The sequence below is a fragment of the Pelophylax lessonae genome (assembly GCF_965119305.1).
Source record: "Pelophylax lessonae genome assembly, chromosome: 4".
Taxonomy (NCBI): domain Eukaryota; kingdom Metazoa; phylum Chordata; class Amphibia; order Anura; family Ranidae; genus Pelophylax; species Pelophylax lessonae.
This window is the reverse complement of record NC_138771.1, coordinates 672,966,123-672,986,294: the sequence shown is the minus strand read 5'-3', so window position 1 is coordinate 672,986,294 and position 20,172 is coordinate 672,966,123. Positions and strand designations below refer to the sequence as shown.

Sequence of the window (20,172 nt, the reverse complement as noted above, 5' to 3'; positions counted from 1 at the left end):
AAAAGGGTCCTGTGCGTCTTTTGTGCGGGTGCAGTGCGAATTTCAGCCATACAAAGTGTATGGCTGAATTCGCATCCGCACATCCGATCGCATGTAATGAAGGAGCAGTGTGCTCCGAATTGCATGCGATCGCCGCAGCCGCAGTATTGTGAACCGGCCCTCAGGGTCTGAAAAAAAGAATTGTTGCTCTACATAAAGATGGCCTAGGCTATAAGAAGATTGCCAAGACCCTGAAACTGAGCTGCAGCAGGTTGGCCAAGACCATACAGTGGTTTAACAGGACAGGTTCCACTCATAACAGGCCTCACCATGGTCGACCAAAAAAGTTGAGTGCACGTGCTCAGCATCATATCCAGAGGTTGTCTTTTTTAAATAAATGTATGAGTGCTGCCAGTATTGCTGCCGAGGTTGAAGGGGTGGGAGGACAGCCTGTCAGTGCTCAGACCATACGCCGCTGCATCAAATTGGTCTGCATGGCTGTCGTCCCAGAAGATAGACTCTTCTATAGATGACGCACAAGAAAGCCCTCAAACAGTTTGCTGAAGACAAGCAGACTAAGGACATGGATTACTGGAACCATCTACTGTAGTCTAATGAGACCAAGATAAACTTATTTGGTAAAGATGGTGTCAAGCATATGTGGCAGCAACCAGGTGAGGAATACAAAGACAAGTGTGTCTTGGCTACAAGTTTGGTGGGGGGAGTGTCATGGCCTGAGGCTGCATGAGTGCTGCTGGCACTGGGGAGCTACAGTTCATTGAGGGAACCATGAATGCCAACATGTACTGTGACATACTGAAGCAGAGCATGATCCCTCCCTCATGAGACTGGGCCGCAGGGCTTTATTCCCACATGATAACCACCCCAAACACATCTCCAAGACGACCACTGCCTTGCTAAAAAAAGAAGCTGAGGGTAAAGGTGATGGACTGGCCAAGCATGTCTCCAGACCTAAACCCTATTGAACATCTGTGGGGATCCTCAAACAGAAGGTGGAGGAACGCAAGGTCTCTAACATTCACCAGCTCTGTGATGTCATCATGGAGGAGGGGAAGAGGACTCCAGTGGCAACCTGTGAAGCTCTGGTGAACTCCATGCCCAAGAGGGTTAAGGCAGTTTTGGAAAAAATGGTGGCCACACAAAATATTGACACTTTGGGCCCGATTTGGACATTTCCACTTATGGGTGTACTCACTTTTGTTGCCAGCAGTTTAGACATTAATGGCTGTGTAAAAGCAAAAATTTTGCAGCGCTGTTAGATTGTGTTTTGTCTAAATAGATTTATTTAGACGAAATGTGTCGGGTCTACTTCTAATGCCTTCTTTTATCTACTTGTACAAGCGCTATACCATCAAGTCTGTGTAAATGTGTTTCTTCTTTTTTACTATTAAATGTTTTAAAAGATACACACTATGTGAGCATTTTGTTTTTTGAGCGTCCGGAAGAGGATTTCTTGCTGCTCCTACTGTTATTGGCTATCGTATTCCATATTAGTGGATGACGTTGAAGGATTGAGCCATTGATCTTTGGGTATACTACTGGTACAAAGCCCATCTATTTGATAGAAGCCTGAATGACACAAAAGGTGTATACTTTATTGGGTCCACTACATCTGGTAAGCCTTCATTACAGTTGTCCTGTTGGTGGTGGATTGGTGGTCAAGCACCTGAATTGCACTTTATTGCCTAGTACTGCAGTGATTTTGTGGTTCTTATACAATTTTGCACTTTACATATTGAGCTATTCAGATACAGGGCCGATCCTAGGGTAACAGACGCCTGGGTGCAGAAATATTTATGCCCCCCCCATGTGGGCGTGGTCATCTTACTAACTCCTCCCCTTTTCCTAATGGGACCTGGAGGGGGTCTCTCTAAGGAAAACAGAGAGGGCCTCTGTTAGAGAGTCTGTAAGAAAGAGCCTCCACCAGGCCCCATTAGAGACTACAACAGAGATTAATGGGACCTGGAGGGGAGTTTATCTTACAGAAGCCCTCTCTGTGCCTATTGGAGAGTCTCTGATAGAAAGAGTCCCCTTCAGCCCCCATGAGAGACTACATTAGCGTGTCACTGAACAATAGAAAAATAAACAATATTATATTAATAGCACTTTGATGCCCAGGCCCAAGACTAGAAAACTTCACTTACCTTAAATAACGGGTCCTGGGGTCTGGCTGCTGGTCCTCCTGATTCCTGGCTGCTGGTCCTGATTCCGGGCTGCTGGTCCTGGTTTTTGGGGCTGGGCTGCTGGTCCTGATTCTTGGCTGCTGGTCCTGGGGTCTGGCTGCTGGGGCCTTGGGGCTGGCTGCTGGTCCTCATGATTCCTGGCTGCTGGTCCTGATTCCGGACTGCTGGTCCTGGTTTTTGGGGCTGGGCTGCTGGTCCTGATTCTTGGCTGCTGGTCCTGGGGTCTGGCTGCTGGGGCCTTGGGGCTGGCTGCTGGTCCTGATTCTTGGCTGCTTGTCCTGATTCCTGACTCCTCTGTTGTGTGCCGGTCTCTGTGGTATGCTGGGCTGTGGTACCAGTCTCTGTGGTATACTGGGCTCTGTGGTGCCAGTCTCTGGTATGCTGGGCTCTGTGGTGCCAGTCTCTGTGGTATGCTGGCTCTGTGGTGCTGGCTCTGTGGTGCTGGGCTCTGTGGTGTCGGGCTCTGTGGTGTCGGGCTCTGTGGTGCCGGGCTCTGACTGTGGTGCTGGGCTCTGTGGTGCTGGGCTCTGACTGTGGTGCCGGTGGTGCTGGGCTCTGTGGTGCTGGGCTCTGACTGTGGTGCCGGTGGTGCTAGGCTCTGTGGTGCTGGGCTCTGTGGTGCCGGTGGTGCTGGCCACTGTGGTTCCGGTGGTGCTGGGCTCTTTGATGCCGGTGGTGCTGGGCTCTTGTGTGATATCCCGGTGGGGCTGCGGCTGTCACTGTGAGATGGCGCCTCTATTTCCTCCATAGTCCCGACTCACAGGCGGAGTGATATCAAATGCACTCCGCCTGTGAGAGGAGGAGCCGTACAGAGAAAGCAGGCAGCTGCAGTAGAAAGCAAAGCCGCTGCTTCCTCTGTACCGCTCCTCCTCTCACAAGCGGAGTGCATTTGATATCACTCCGCCTGTGAGCCGGGACTACAAAGAATGTAGCGGCTCTGAGGCTGCAGTGAGAGACTCCCGCGACTTGCGGGAGAGGATTATGTACTGTGCGCCCCCCCTCACGTGGCACCTGGGCGCGGTGCACCCCGTGCACCTGCCCAGGATCGGCCCTGTTCAGATACTTTATAAGATGCACATTTCAGCATTGTAATTACGTGATTTTGCACATAGTTTATGCACTTTATTTTTTGGGTAGCATATATTTATATGCATTAGCACCATTGCACTTTATATCACAATCTAACAGCACTGCAAAATTTTTGCTTTTTCATTGTCTTCACAAATTGTCATTTGTTGTTGCTGGCTGCTGTATATTTAGGGTTGGCGCAGTATACAGTACAACTGTATTAATGGCTGTGTGTTTAGTTATTTTGAAGGGACAGCAAATTTACACTGTTATACAAGCTGTACACTCACTACTTTACATTGTAGCAAAGTGTCATTTCTTCAGTGTTGTCACATGAAAAGATAGAATAAAATATTTACAGAAATGTGAGGGGTGTACTTACTTTTGTGAGATACTGTATGTATATGTAGAGTGTATATGGATACAAATATAGAATACTTATGGTTCTAAACAAAATAAATAAATACAATTTGTAGAATTACTGCTACGCACGATGGAAAGAAAAGTTTGTTGTCTTTTGTCCTGCCATGTGTGCATGCCAGGGACCCGGACACAGTGGGGGATGGGGAAAGGGGGGGGGGATCCACTTTGCCAGAAAAATAATAAAAGCATCAACAACGGTCTGTCCTGGAGTGCAATACAGAGACTGATGCAGCCGTCCTATTGGTCAGTGAAGCCTCGCACCATATTAAAAGAACCAAAAGGAAGAATTGGGAAGTTGTAGGAGGAGGGGATAGGAAACGTCGGGATGTACTTTTAGCTGTCTGTCTGTCTGGATGTACAGATTGTCTCCACGGAGGGAGGTCTCTGGTTATTTCATTGTATACTCAGATGTGACAGGTTCACTTTAAAAGAAAAGCCCATTTTCTGTATTTTTCCCAATCACCTCCCCTTCTGTGCACCCATCCTCCACAGTCCCCTCCCCTTCCGCGCACCCATCCTCCACAGTCCTCTCCCCTTCCACGCACCCATCCTCCACAGTCCTCTCCCCTTCCGTGTACCCTCCCTCCACAGTCCTCTCCCCTTCCGCGCACCCATCCTCCACAGTCCTCTCCCCTTCCGCGCACCCATCCTCCACAGTCCTCTCCCCTTCCATGCACCCATCCTCCACAGTCCTCTTCCCTTCCGCGGACCCATCCTCCACAGTCCTCTCCCCTTCCGCGCACCCATCCTCCACAGTCCTCTCCCCTTCCGCGCACCCATCCTCCACAGTCCTCTCCCCTTCCGCGCACCCATCCTCCACAGTCCTCTTCCCTTCCGCGGACCCATCCTCCACAGTCCTCTCCCCTTCCGCGCACCCATCCTCCACAGTCCTCTCCCCTTCCGCGCACCCATCCTCCACAGTCCTCTTCCCTTCCGCGGACCCATCCTCCACAGTCCTCTTCCCTTCCGCGGACCCATCCTCCACAGTCCTCTCCCCTTCCGCGCACCCATCCTCCACAGTCCTCTCCCCTTCTGCACACCCACCCTCCACAGTCCTCTCCCCTTCCGCGCACCCACCCTCCACAGTCCTCTTCCCTTCTGTGCACCCATCCTCCACAGTCCTCTCCCCTTCCGCGCACCCACCCTCCACATTCCTCTCCCCTTCTGTGCACCCATCCTCCACAGTCCTCTCCCCTTCCATGCACCCACCCTCCACAGTCCTCTCCCCTTCTGTGCACCCATACTCCACAGTCCTCTCCCCTTCCATGCACCCACCCTCCACAGTCCTCTCCCCTTCCGCGCATCCATCCTCCACAGTCCTCTCCCCTTCTGCACACCCACCCTCCACAGTCCCCTCCCCTTCTGCACACCCACCCTCCACAGTCCTCTCCCCTTCTGCACACCCACCCTCCACAGTCCTCTCCCCTTCTGCACACCCACCCTCCACAGTCCTCTTCCCTTCTGTGCACCCATCCTCCACAGTCCTCTCCCCTTCCGCGCACCCACCCTCCACAGTCCTCTTCCCTTCTGTGCACCCACCCTCCACAGTCCTCTTCCCTTCTGTGCACCCACCCTCCACAGTCCTCTTCCCTTCTGCACACCCACCCTCCACAGTCCTCTCCCCTTCTGCACACCCACCCTCCACAGTCCTCTCCCCTTCTGCACACCCACCCTCCACAGTCCTCTTCCCTTCTGTGCACCCATCCTCCACAGTCCTCTCCCCTTCCGCGCACCCACCCTCCACAGTCCTCTCCCCTTCTGTGCACCCATCCTCCACAGTCCTCTCCCCTTCCATGCACCCACCCTCCACAGTCCTCTCCCCTTCTGTGCACCCATCCTCCACAGTCCTCTCCCCTTCCATGCACCCACCCTCCACAGTCCTCTCCCCTTCCGCGCACCCATCCTCCACAGTCCTCTCCCCTTCTGCACACCCACCCTCCACAGTCCCCTCCCCTTCTGCACACCCACCCTCCACAGTCCTCTCCCCTTCTGCACACCCACCCTCCACAGTCCTCTCCCCTTCTGCACACCCACCCTCCACAGTCCTCTTCCCTTCTGTGCACCCATCCTCCACAGTCCTCTCCCCTTCCGCGCACCCACCCTCCACAGTCCTCTTCCCTTCTGTGCACCCACCCTCCACAGTCCTCTTCCCTTCTGTGCACCCATCCTCCACAGTCCTCTCCCCTTCCACGCACCCACCCTCCACAGTCCTCTCCTCTTCCGCGCACCCATCCTCCACAGTCCTCTCCCCTTCCGCGCACCCACCCTCCACAGTCCTCTTCCCTTCCATGTCCCCACCTTCCACAGTCCTCTCCTCTTCTGTGCACCCACCCTCCACAGTCCTCTCCTCTTCCACGCACCCACCCTCCACAGTCCTCTCCTCTTCCACGCACCCATCCTCCACAGTCCTCTCCCCTTCTGCGCACCCACCTGTAACATAAATGTCTGGGTGCCAATTAAAGTCTCCCATACCAGTAAACAAGAGAACTGTCACTTCCGGGAGCATCAAAGAGAGCTGCTGGTCACCTTGGCTGCGGAAATCCACAGGGGATCAGTGAGAGGCTCCAAACAGTCTACAAGCGTTTATTGCTATCATCAGATCAAAGGAATGTATTTTATCTCTCATAAAAGTTAAAATATTAGTGGCAGAGAGATGAAAATAATTCCTTCTTATGGCTCTCATGTTAAGTACATGTATATCTGTATCTGTAGCATGTGTGGAATCCTAGAGAATTGCACAAAACCATTATATGGTGCCTGATTGCGGCAGGCAAGCAGTGTTTGGTACTGTCGCGATCAGACCAATGCGCTGGTGTCAGAATTCCTATCCCTTACCCAGCGGTCAGCGCCATTCTGGGCCAATTCAACTCTGGTCAGTTCAGAACACGAAATCTCCTGTGGGCTGAGACGGGGACAACCCCCTGGGGTTGATTGGCCAAGGGCTAAAGTCCAGCCCACATTCATATTCCAATAAATTGGGGAACCTGAGAAATGAACACTGTTCTTCCTTGAAGCCAGTTCTAAACTGTGGAGTCCTCACACGGTTTCCGGTATGCTTCTACCAAGGGATAAGCTGCGGTAAAGTTTATTTCTGTTTTTTATTCCTTTTTATTTTCCTAGCAAGTTGCCAATTGTGTGTTTTTATCTTTTTTGTATTTTTGTAACTGCTTTTGCTTTGTATATATTTTTTATGCACTGCTCACTCTCAGGATATTAAATTATAAAATTAATAAGTGACTTCTGTGTACTAAGCTAGGACTCATATCTCTAGAGAGATTGTTGCATTTTAGTGCCTAATTGCTTGGTCTACGCTACATGCCAATCTGTATGCAATTGCACTTTGTGTTGGCAGATTGCATGCAGATTGTAAACCAAACAGAGATCTGCGTGTGTGTGGTGTCCCAGCAGACCAGTCTGTGGACAAACTGTTGGGTGGTGGCAGGCTATTGTTTGTGGTGTGTGGGGACAGTGGGAAGAGTGATTAACACAGGGGTTCTAGCTTGTAGGATAGCTGAAGGAATCCTAGTAGTGTGTCATAATTGCTAGACTGCTCCCTAACCCTTACAGTGCACCAGATTGTATAGAAGATTTGTATCTGTTTGTGTGTGGTCAGCCAGCTGGATTGGAGTGGAGTCTCCCTCTAGTGGTGACCAAAGGCAGTGCGGGCTGCGAAAGTGTCACAGCCAGTCTTATTATGCAGTAGGAATTTGTTTTATTCCCTTATACTCCCCAGTCACTAAACCACGTCTCGGTTAGCTAGTCGCCGTGGGCGTGGTTGAATCGTGACACCACCCTCTAGAGCAGGGATCTTAAAACTACGGCCCTCCAGTCTCCCTATTGGCAGCAAAACAGATATATTATTGGATAACGACTCAGGAGTAAGCAGTGAGCATCCTCCAAGATAAGGTTCAGAAATTTGATCACATTTGGGATCCCTGGACCAAGTACATACACAGCCCTATCTGGACACTGTTTTCTTCCCTCTAAATGGTTTCTCTTAGATGTATAATCTTCTCCTCTCCTGGTGTCTTTCTTCCTCTTCTTCCACTTTCTTCAACTTTCTACTCTGTTCCTTCTTTAACCCTTTCTAATTTTTTGGAGTATTTTTTCTGGAATCACCACACAAGAGCTGCTTATGGAACGTTACCAAAGATTGAAAACTTTAATTAAAAACTTGTTCATTATGGTAACTCACTGTTGTATTCTCTCTTTGGTTATGTTTTCCATGTTTTCCATATTGTCTGTTTATTATACCCCATTGTCGCTTTTTGAGGTAGTTATGACTTGAAACCAAATGTAGTAGATGTTGGCTTTTCTTACAAACCTCATTGCAATTCTGTTATTCCAAAACCTAATAAACATATTGAATAAACATATTGAAAGAAAACAATGTTAGTTTTTATCTCTCTATCTCCCATTCAGTATCTATTCTTGTGTATATTCTGTGTGTATGGAGTACGCACAGTGCCACTTCTCTTGTCCTGTATGCCGGGTGTCAGCGGTGTTCTGTAACAGGAAGTTGGAGTGTTATATTGGTTTTAAGGTTCTTTTGTCACAATCAGAATAGTTTCAGGTTACATTATTCTAGTTTTTCTTGTCATTCCACACACTTGTCTCCAGCTCAGAAGAAGAGGGAGATAGGAAGAGAGTGGATGAGACTCAACCAGGAGACATCAGACTACAGAGGAGAGGGAGCAGAGAGCGGAGGAGACTCCACCAGGAGACATCAGACCACAGAGGAGAGACAGCAGAGAGCGGAGGAGACTCCACCAGGAGACATCAGACCACCGAGGAGAGACAGCAGACAGTGGAGGGGAGAGGTCACCCCAGTACATCGGAGAGGTAGGATAGAGTAGACTTATGAAATCTTCTATATGTTAGGAGGACGCCGGAGGGGTCTATGACCCCCATACCTGGGCACTTCGTAGGGCTAAAATGTTTCTTATTTTGTGGGTTGGGGTGTATAGCGAAGATGGAAGAATCGATTTGATATATTTCAGCCGGCAGGAAGTGTATGAGCAGCTTTATGACTAACAAACATTCTGCCAAAAGATATAATTAAGAACTAAAATCAAAGATTAAGAAAAATATCATGAGGTTTGAAATAACCCCAGCTTAAAGTGGACCTACTAATCCCTTATATGAGCATGGATCCTGGGTACAGCCCCCCCGTTCCTAGCCATACCAGACCCATACATGCCCTCAACATTGGGGGAATCTTGCCAGGGGGGGATCCCTGGCAAAGCACATTGTTCCGATGTCGATGAGGACAAGGGCCTCTTCACTAAAACCCTGGCCTGGTGGTTGTGCAAAAGAGTCGGGGGGGGGGGGGCCTTATCTGAACCTTAAAGCCCCTTTTAACAATAATAGGATTCCAAGATACCGCCCTACCCATGTGACTGAGTAAAAGATGAGTACCCTACAGTCTCTAACGGGTTGCTGGAGGTGCAATCAAGAGGTGGGTTCCTCCCTCTATATATGATGGTCTTATCTGGGGCTTCAACTATTCCGGTGTAAGGTTCATGATATGACAATTGCGGTTTCCTCACCCCCTTAGCATACCTAAACATACAGAAAAACATAGAAACATAGAAAAGTGACAGCAGAAAAAGACCAAGTAGACCATCAAATCTGCCCATTTATTTATTTTTTTATTGTCTTTGTTTTTTATTTTTTGTTAACTTTTTGTCTGAGTATAGATCTGTTTGCCCAAAGCATGTTTGAAGCCATTTACTGTTGACAATACTACAAAACAGTTGCTAGGCTTTGGGTTCCAGTCTGTTGGAAATCACCCTGACCTTTTTCTATGAAGGAATGGATTCAAAGGATTACACACATAGTTGAGATGGAGGAGGTGATCCACACAACAATATTTCTAAATTCTCTCAGATGTGGGCATTTTGGACACGTTTTCAAGGGTCTTCATCTTTGTCTAATTCCTAGACCCCAATAGGGTATGGAAATTCTTTATAGACCTTCTCCCCTTGAGGTCTATTTTTTTCCACTAAGAGGGTGGTGTCTCTGGACTCACAGGAGGAGATGGAGATAGCAGATGGTGGTATCCCCAAGTATCCCTCTCCACTGTCCTACTACGCCCTCCCCCCGTTTTTTCTCTCTCTCTCTTCCACTTCTCCCCCCTCATCTTTCTTGATTTCTTGTATCATTCTCTCCCCATCTTCCTCTCCGCCACTAGGTTGGGTTTAGTCAGCAGCCCCCTTCATGGGTGCCTTTTGATGCAGAGGTGGACTTACTTACTTGCCTCCTTCCTCCTTGTGCTCCTTTTAATTTACAGGTGTAACAGAACCGTGATCCCCCCTTCCGCCAGAATACCGCTTCCTTCAGTCTTGAACATAGATATCAGATATTCTAGCCGCCCCCATACAAAACCAGCCGAGAATAGCTTGTATAAGATATGGAACATTTATTGAACAAACTCAAACCAAATAGATACCCCACCAGCTCAGGGGCCTGACTACATTATCATATGCAGATGAGATTGTGTACATAAATATAATTAACATATCTAAGGAACAACCAACACAAACAGTACTCTACTTTCCCATTAGCAACTAATAGAGGGAATATCGAATATTGGGGCATAGGTTGGGATTTTAAGGGTACCGTTTTAACAACCAATATACCACAAAGACAATGTGTGATCTATAATTTATCTAAAAAGTTTGTATAAAGACAAACTTTTTAGATAAATTATAGATCACACATTGTCTTTGTGGTATATTGGTTGTTAAAACGGTACCCTTAAAATCCCAACCTATGCCCCAATATTCGATATTCACTCTATTTTGACTAGGGATGAGGTACCTTAGGATTTAATCTATTAATCCAATGAGCTAATTTTGCTATTAGCAACTAATAGATGACAGTGATTTCATTAACTTGAGCTACTTAACTAGCAGACTTGCTGTCATCAAGCTCATGAAGTTTATTATAAGTATAAACACATCCCGACAGTAGACAATAGGTGAGTTAATCCGCACAATCAACAATGTGTGGAAGACAGGTGTTTGAGCTGATGACATTAGCATCTGCCATGAGTCTGACTGAGCGGAGCAGTCCCCTATTTGCAATAGGCAGCTAGGCCTTTAACATGGATTCTAGGCCTAGAGTCCCAGAGTCTGGGTGTCTTGGGGAGATGTGGACTTGAATCCAAAGTAACATTACTCCAAGGGTCCCCTCAGCATACACCCCCACAAAGAGCAGTGTTCCCTCACAAGCCAGGTCCTATAGTCAGTAGGCAAGAGGTTAGCCTGCAGTCCCCTCCAAAGTCCCTGCCCTGAGTGAGTTTGTCACAAGGGGCTTATGGATGCAAAGAGGGGTGAATAGGTTGGCTGCTTAGGGATCTTGGAAGACCCTGTTGTTTAAATATTTGCATCCCTGCATATTGTTATTTTATTTTCTACCCAAAGTCTGTTTTCTACATGTTATTTGGGAAACATTCCCTGCTATAACCTGCAATACATGATACAGATTTCCTTTCCTTGTCTTATTTTAGTATACCCTTCCCTGTTTGTTATTGGAAGTGATTATGCAACATACACTATACTGTCAAAAGTATTGGGATGCCTGCCCTTACAAGCACATGAATTTTAATGGCATCCCAGTCTTAGTCTGTAGGGTTCAATACTGAGTTGGCCCACCCTTTGCAGCTATAACAGCTTCAACTCCTCTGGGAAGGCTGTCCACAAGGTTTAGGAGTGTCTATGGGAATGTTTGACCATTCTTCCAGAAGCGCATTTTTGAGGTCAGGCACTGATGTTGGAGAGAAGGCCTGGCTCACAGTCTCCGCTCTAATTCATCCCAAAGGTGTTCTGTCGGGTTGAGGTCAGGCAAGCCAAGTTTCTTCACCCTAAAGTCACTCATCCACACTATATTGCCAAAAGTATTGGGCCACCCCTCCAAATAATTTGGTGGAGGGGGGATTATGGTGTGGGGTTGTTTTTCAGGGGTTGGGCTTGGCCCCTTAGTTTCAGTGAAGGGAACTCTTAAGGCGTCAGCATACCAAGACATTTTGGACAATTTCATGCTCCTAACTTTGTGGGAAGAGTTTGGGGATGGCCCCACCAGTGCACAAAGCAAGCTCCTTAAAGACATGGATGAGCGAGTTTGGGGTGGAGGAACCTAACTGGCCTGCACAGAGTCCTGACCTCAACCAGGTAGAACACCTTTGGGATGAATTAGAGCAGAGACTGAGAGCCAGGTCTTCTCAACCAACATCAGTGCCTGACCTCACAAATGCTCTTCTGGAAGAATGGTCAAACATTCCCATAGACACTCCTAAACCTTGTGGATGGCCTTCCCAGAAGAGTTGAAGCTGTTATAGCTGCAAAGGGTGGGCCAACTCTATATTGAACCCTACGGACTAAGACTGGGGATAACAGTAAAGTTCATGTGTGTGTAAAGGCAGGCATCCCAATTATTTGGACAATACAGTGTATGTACCCAGCTTGTAATCTTGGTTATGTACTTGGAATTTCTCTTTTGTTCCTTCTTGTATACCAAAAAAAATGTCTATGTAAAAGAAAAAAAAGGTGAGTACCCCTGCTCATTCATAAATAAAGTGAAAACTAAATGAAAACTCACACAAACGCTTTTTAACTAGCCTTATTTTTTACAAATTAAATCCCAACCTTCACAACAAATGTCCTACAATGTAAATCCACCATCAGTCACATTGTCGTATAATGACGATCTACCTTAATCACAGTGAGCGCCTTGAAAAAAAAAATTCTGATATGATCCGCTCCTGATGGCTGCTAGCCTGGGATTTAATGGGAATGTTATTTAGGAAATGTAACTTTTTAATGTTAAAACATTATTGAAACTTCAGTTCTCCAGAAAATGGAATTTATAGATTTGTTGTCCCCAAGGACACTGCCCATCCCACCATGCCATTTTTTTCACAAACCCTTGCTTATTAGCCCAGGAAATGGGCTAATTTAACATTTGGCTCCCATTGACTTCCATGGGGTGTGGATTCTACACTCGAACGTTAGCTTATTATTATTATACAGGATTTATATAGCACAAACAGTTTCGCAGCACTTTACAACTTGAGGGTAAACAATACAACTGAAATACACTTTAATACAGGAGGAATCAGAGGGCCCTGATTGTTACCTGATTGTCAACATGTTGCAGGTTGAGGGGGATATCAGCTCAGGGGTGGCAGAGCTGAAGCAGGCGCCCTCCCCCAGCTGCCAGGGGAGCGGCAGCTTCAGGAAGAAGGGGGGCCGTGGCTTAGGGAAGGTTAGACAGGTTGTGGTAGTTGGGAGAGGGCAATCTGTCATAGAGATTGCAGTAGCCGGACAGTATGTTGTTTACCGGGCGCTAGAGTTCGGCACATCGCAGATCGGGTAGACAGATTATTGGGCGGGGCTGGGGATGACCCAGCGGTCATGGTGCATGTGGGCACTAATGACCAAGTAAAAGGAAGGTGGAGGATCCTAAAGAATGATTTCAGGGACTTAGGTAATAGATTGAGGAATAGGACCTCCAAGGTGGTTTTCTCTGAAATGCTGCCGGTACCTCGAGCCACACAGGAGAGGCAGAAGGAGCTTAGGGAACTTAACAAGTGGCTGAGGAATTGGTGTAGGAAGGAGGGTTTTTGGGTTCCTGGAGAACTGGGCTGACTTCTCAGTCAGCTAAAGGCTCTTTAGTAAGGATGGGCTGCACCTTAATGGGCCACCAAGTTGGAGGGGCTTTTAAACTAGGAGATGGGGGGGGGAGGGCTCAGATGTAGAGTCAGTGAGGAGGGAACAAAGGACAGAAGGCAGTAGTCGAGTCAGCAGCGACAGTAGTTCCTTAACGTCAATTGGGGGGTCTGTTCGGGAAAACATCAACTTCCACAAAGCTAAGAGGGGTATATGCTAATGCCAGGAGCCTCGCTAATAAAATGGATGAGTTGGAAATGTTAGTACATGAGGAGGACATAGACCTTGTGGGAATAACGGAGACTTGGTTCGACCCCTCACATGACTGGCTGGCCAATATCCAAGGGTATTCGGTGTACCGGAAGGACAGGGTAGGAAAAAGAGGGGGAGGGGTATGTCTCTATGTCAAGAACAATGTAAGGGTGATAGAGAGGAGTGACATTATGGAAGGGATGAGTATGGAGTTAGAATCCGTGTGGGTAGAACTCAATAGGGAAGAAGAAAAGGGAAAAGTAATTGTGGGGGTTTGCTATAGGCCACGCAACCAAAGGGAGGAGGTAGAGCTGGAATTTATATCACTGTTGGGCAAAGTGGCAAAACTGGGATCAGTCATCATATTGGGGGACTTCAATTATCCCGACATTGACTGGGAAGAGGGGAATACACACTCACAGAAGGCCCGTCTATTCATGGAAACCTTACAGGACAACTACATGTCACAGTTGGTGGATTCTCCTACTAGAGAAAATGCAGTCCTGGATCTATTGATCACTAATGACCCAGACCTAATCTCGGAGGTAGGAGCCCAGGACAACCTGGGCTCTAGCGATCACAGGATGATCACATTTAGCGTAAATAACAATATAACAAGGCAAGTGGGGAACATAAGAACCCTAAACTTCAGAAGGGTAAACTTTCTAAAATTATGCTTATTGATGGAAAGGGTAAACTGGGACCAAACCCTGAGATCCCTGACCACAGAGGAAAAATGGGAATGCTTTAGGAACATATTAAACAAATGCATCTCGCAGTGCATTCCTATGGGAAATAAATTTAGAAGAGACAAAGCCAAACCTGGCTGGCTAAACCGTAGCGTTAAAAAACTTATTAGGGAAAAAAAATGGCCTTCAAGAAATATAAATCAGAAGGCACAGTATCGTCTTTCGAGCAATACAAGGAGGCAAATAATGGCGCTTTTCCACTGCATGGAACCGTAGCGGTTCGGCACGCTTTTATGCTTTTCCACTGCTGGTACCGCATGGTATAGGGTCGGAACGGTTCGGTACGGTACGGTATAGGTTTGCTTTTCCACTGCATGGAACCGAACGGTACGGTACGGTACGGCTCTGAAAAAACAGTACCTACTCGATTGTGGTTCCAACAGGTACCAAACTGGTACCATATCCCACAATCCTTTGCATGCAGTCACTACTAGCCACTGATTGGTCAGAGAATCCCACCCACCCCGTTGTTATCCCACCCACTTAACTTTAGTACTACTTTAGTGGAAAAGCAAACCTATACCGAACCGTTCCGACACTATACCATGCGGTACCAGCAGTGGAAAAGCAAACCGGGCCAAGCAGGGCTGAGTAGAGCCGAGCTGGTACGAGCCGGTACTTGCAGTGGAAAAGTGCCATAAGAAAAGTAAATACGAAATCAAAATGGCTAAAATCAACTTTGAGAGACAAATAGCGGAGGATAGTAAAAAGAACCCAAAGAAATTCTTTAAATATATCAACAGCAAAAAAGCTAGGGCAGAGCATATTGTACACATAATTAACGAAGATGGGGGGATGGTTACAGAGGACACTGAAAAGGCAACCGTGCTGAACGCCTTTTTCTCATCAGTCTTTACTCAGGAAAAGGAGGGGTACACTGACCATGACTGTATGGGGTACACTGACCATGACTGTATGGGGTACACTGACCATGACTGTATGGTCAGTAGTATTACACAGGACTTGCCGCTATGGCTAACAGAGGGTGAAATCAGGGAAAGGCTGGATAAAATTAACGCAAACAAATCACCAGGCCCGGATGGCGTACATCCGAGAGTACTCAAGGAACTCAGTAAGGTTATATCTAGACCACTGTTCCCGATCTTTGCTGACAGTATTATCACAGGTAATGTACCAGGGGATTGGAGGAAAGCTAACGTGATTCCGATATTCGAAAAGGGGCAGAGGCATATCCCGGGAAATTATAGGCCTGTCAGTCTGACATCGATAGTATGTAAACTTCTGGAGGGGATGATAAGGGACTTTATCGTAGAGTTTGCTAAAGACAACAACATCATCAGCAGTAATCAGCACGGGTTTACAAATGGGCGTTCTTGGCAAACCAATCTCCTAACATTCTACGAGGAGGTGAGCTGTGAGCTAGATAGGGGCAGACCAGTGGATGTGGTGTACCTGGATTTCGCCAAGGCGTTTGATACAGTTCCCCACAAGCGCTTAATTTATAAAATAAGGTCTGCAGGTATCGACCGCAGGGTTTGCTCTTGGATACGGAATTGGCTAAAAGGGCGTGTCCAAAGGGTGGTAATAAACAGCGCATACTCAGACTGGTCTGAGGTGGTAAGCGGGGTCCCCCAAGGCTCAGTCCTGGGACCAATGTTGTTCAATTTATTCATAAACAGCACTGAGGACGGGATCAGTAGTTCGATATCAGTTTTTGCAGATGACATCAAATTGGGCAGGGCAATTACTGCACAGCATGAAGCAGATATCCTACAGAATGACCTGGACAAAATAACGGAGTGGGCAACAACATGGTAAATGAGGTTTAATGTGGAGAAGTGTAAGGTTTTGCACTTGGGGACAAAAAACATAAAAGCACAATACACGCTAGGGGGGAACCCTTGGGGGAATCAAAAATGGAGAAAGATCTGGGAGTCTTGGTTGATGATAGACTAGGCAATAGCATGCAATGTCAAGCGGCAGCTGCCAAAGCCAGCAGAATATTAGCATGCATAAAGAAAGGGATATATTCCAGAGATAAGACTATAATCCTTCCACTTTATAAAACTCTGGTCCGACCGCATCTGGAGTATTCTGTCCAGTTCTGGTCGCCAGTCCTCAGGAGGGATGTGTTGGAGCTGGAGAGGATCCAGAGAAGGGTAACTAAACTAATTAGGGGATTGGAGGACCTTAACTATGAAGAGCGTCTGCAATCGCTTGATTTATTCTCCCTGGAGAAGAGACGCCTGAGAGGGGACATGATAGCAATTTATAAATATCTCAATGGTGATCTCGACATAGAAAAAAAGCTATTCAGTCGTAGAGAGTGCATGAGGACTCGGGGGCATACAATGCGATTAGAGGGGAAGCGTTTTAACCTCAGGCAACGTGGGGGGTTCTTTACTGTTAGAGCTACAAGATTGTGGAATTCTCTACCGCAAGAGGTGGTTTCTGCGGGAAGTAAAGACTCTTAGACGTACATCTCAAGGATCAGAACATTCAGGGGTATGTGAGATGATTATGGCCACACACACTTACACAGGTTGAACTGGATGGACTATTGTCTTTATTCAACCTCACCTACTATGTAACTATGTAACTATGTTAGAGCTTACAATCAAAGAGGGAGGGTCAATAGATACAAGAGGTAATAACAGTGGGGGATGTGCTGATGGAGAAAATAAAAGTAAAGTTGTTAGGTGGGGGTAGGATAGGCTTCTTTGAAGAGATGTGTTTTCAGGGATCGTCTGAAAGTGGACAAAGTAGGAGATAGTTGGACAGATTGGGGTAGAACATTTCAGAGAATCGGAGAGGCTTGGGAGAAGTCCTGGAGGCGAGCATGGGAAGAGGTGACAAGGGAGCTAGAGAGCAGGGGGTCCTGGGAGGAATGAGGAGAATGATTTTGCTGGTATCTTGAGATCAGGTTAGTGATGTAGCTGGGGGCCAGGTTATGGATGGCTTTATAAGTTATGATTAGTATATTGAACAGAGGGAAATCAGCACCTGTGTCAAGGAAGTGAATGGGAGAGAGACAGAGACTAACAAGCTGTGTAGTGAGTGGAAGCTCTCAGACAAGCTGAGCCATGGGCTGCTAACTTTCACCCTGTGTGGCCAGCCTGGCACCCTGACATTGGAGGAGCCTGACCCCTGTATGGGACCAAAGACTAGCGGTGAGTCTCCTGCTTTATTACCAATACCAGGATTTGGACTATTTATTTGCTTTGGCTGAAGTAAGCTGCCTTTTGTTTTGCTGGGATTCAAATAAATGAACTGTTTTGCTTTCACCAAACTGGCTGGCGGTCATTCCAGAGCTACCCCAGGTTACACTCTCTATCTCCTGTCTGATCAGTGTTTATAAACAATGTTACTTTGTATCTCTCTATCTCCTGTCTGATCAATGTTTATAAACAATGTTACTTTGTATCTCTCTATATCGTGTCTGATCAATGTTTATAAACAATGTTACTTTATATCTCTCTATCTCCTGTCTGATCAATGTTTATAAACAATGTTACTTTGTATCTCTCTATATCCTGTCTGATCAATGTTTATAAACAATGTTACTTTGTATCTCTCTATATCCTGTCTGATCAATGTTTATAAACAATGTTACTTTATATCTCTCTATCTCCCGTCTGATCAATGTTTATAAACTATGTTACTTTATATCTCTCTATCTCCCGTCTGATCAATGTTTATAAACAATGTTACTTTGTATCTCTCTATATCCTGTCTGATCAATGTTTATAAACAATGTTACTTTGTATCCCTCTATCTCCTGTCTGATCAATGTTTATAATTAATTATACTTTTTCTCTCTCTTTCCTAACCTACCTCATGTCAGCACACAATGGGTTCATCCTCCATAGGTAATCTCCAGTATCTTCTCCTATAGCTTAGAATAAAAGACCCCACCCCCTTTCCCCTGGTGTTCTTTTTTGGTTGCTCCAGGCCCCCTTCTAGAAGCATTTGGAGTCCCTTAGAAATGTTGCTGAAGTTGAGTATCCCCCCCCCCCCCACCACAAATTTTCCACGGGTTCTCTGCCTCTCCTGGTTTGGAAGGCCCAGAGTGTGGGTGGTAAATTCCCCCTAAAATCTGGGTGCCCTGGTGCCAGGGCCACAGCATTGTGTGCCTAAATAGTGTTGTAGATTATTACTGACTCCTCTCTTATTGACCTATGCTGTAATATCTGTGGGTTTTCTTAAGCTGGCCATACATAATACAATTTTTTAATTCAACTTTCTTTAGATTTACCCTCAACTATGTAGTGCAAGGACCTGTGTGATTGCAGACCAATTGAGAGTGTTTGTTTAAGTTTGAATATTATATGGTTTTGGTAAATTTTAAGGAAAGTTGTACAATGTATGGCCAACCTTGGGCAGTGTGACCTGCTGTGTAATCTCTTTTACCTCCTCCTGATTGCTGGCAGTGAGGTCATGGGGGGTGGGGATCAGCTCGTTCCTCCAACCTGTAGTCAGGCAACAGAGTAAACCTATTGCATAGAGCCAGGCAGTCGGTGTGGCCATGCTTTCTGCTCTCTGCATACTGTCACCAGGTATGAGAGTGCTTTGTCATGCCTGTGAAGCTGTCTATATACTGACCCGTATTCTTCCTTGCAGTGCTGCATGAGACTTCCTGCCTGTTTGCCTTAGCGAGCTGCCTCAGTCCTGCTGCCTTCCCTTACTGTGAGTCTTAACCACTTAAACCCCGGAAGATTTTACCCCCTTCCTGACGAGGGCCTATTTTGCGATTCGGCACTGCGTGACTTTAACGGACAATTGCGCGGTCCTGCAACGCTGTACCTAAAGAAATTTGGCGTCCTTTTTTCGCTACAAACAGAGCTTTCTTTTGGTGGTATTTGATCACCTGTGCGATTTTTTGATCATGCGCTATAAACAAAAAAGAGCGTCAATTTTGCAAAAATAACAATATTTTTCATTTTTTTTATATGAAATTCCCCCCCAAAAAAATGTAAAAATCAAACTTTTTTAACATTTTAGGCCAATTTTTTTTTTTTTACCATATGTTTGGTAAAAAAAAATTGCAAAAAGCGTATTTTGATTGGTTTGTGCAAAAGTTATTGCGTTTACTAACAAAGGGAAAGATTTTTGTCATTTTTGTTGTTGTTTTTTTTTTTTTTAACGGCGGCGATCTGCGATTTTTTGCAGGACTGCGACATTGGGGCGGACAGATCGGAACCCTTGACTGACATTTTTGACACTTTTGGGGTTACCAGTGACATTACTACAGTAATCAGTGCTATACATATGCACTGTTACTGTAAAAATTACACTGGCAGTGAAGGAATTAACTGTATTGGAGAAGGAGGGGTTAAGTGTGTCCTAGGGGCGTGTTTCTAACTGTGATTGGCTGTGGCTTGATGTGTAAGAACAGTGATCAACGGTCCTACATAGTAGAACCGTTTGATCACCATTCTTACACAGGGGAGACTGACAGGTGGCTTTGTTTACATTAGCCGCCTGCCTTTCTCCCGCTGTCACGGATGATCGCGAGTGCCCGGCGGACTTTGTGTCCGTCGGGCACACGCGCGGGGGGGTCCGTGACCGTGCAGGAGTGCACCTCCGGCGGCGCGCGCTCGCTCCCAAAACCCTTACAGGCTAGCGACGTAGCCCTACATCGCTTTGCCTGTGAGGGGCTGACCGCCGACGTAAATAGTCGTGCGGCAGTCGGCAAGTGGTTAAAGGGGACATGACCCTAAACGTAACATTTCCTTTACTTGCACTTTTTGTTTCATGAAGTAATTCTTCTCACTTACAAGGTGAGTTCACCGCAAAAGTCAGAGGTACGAAGATCCCAAGAGAGGTTTGAGGGGAACACTTGGTGAAAAGAGTGCATTTACCATA

At 46.7% G+C, this 20,172-nt stretch overlaps 1 protein-coding gene across 3 annotated transcripts in view; it reads left to right on the top strand.

The window, feature by feature from the left end:
• Positions 1–20,172, top strand: part of LOC309553414 (phospholipid scramblase 3-like) — a 158,842-nt gene that overhangs the window by 82,975 nt on the left and 55,695 nt on the right. The window contains exon 1 of one of the 3 annotated variants that reach the window (XM_082254602.1): positions 18,834–18,863. The exons of 1 other annotated variant lie outside the window; for it this stretch is intronic. The gene's annotated coding sequence lies outside the window, so the exon portion shown is untranslated. Of the gene's footprint in view, positions 1–18,833; positions 18,864–18,916; positions 18,994–20,172 lie in introns of those variants that run through there. One more of the 3 variants, XM_082254601.1, reaches the window with a different exon arrangement.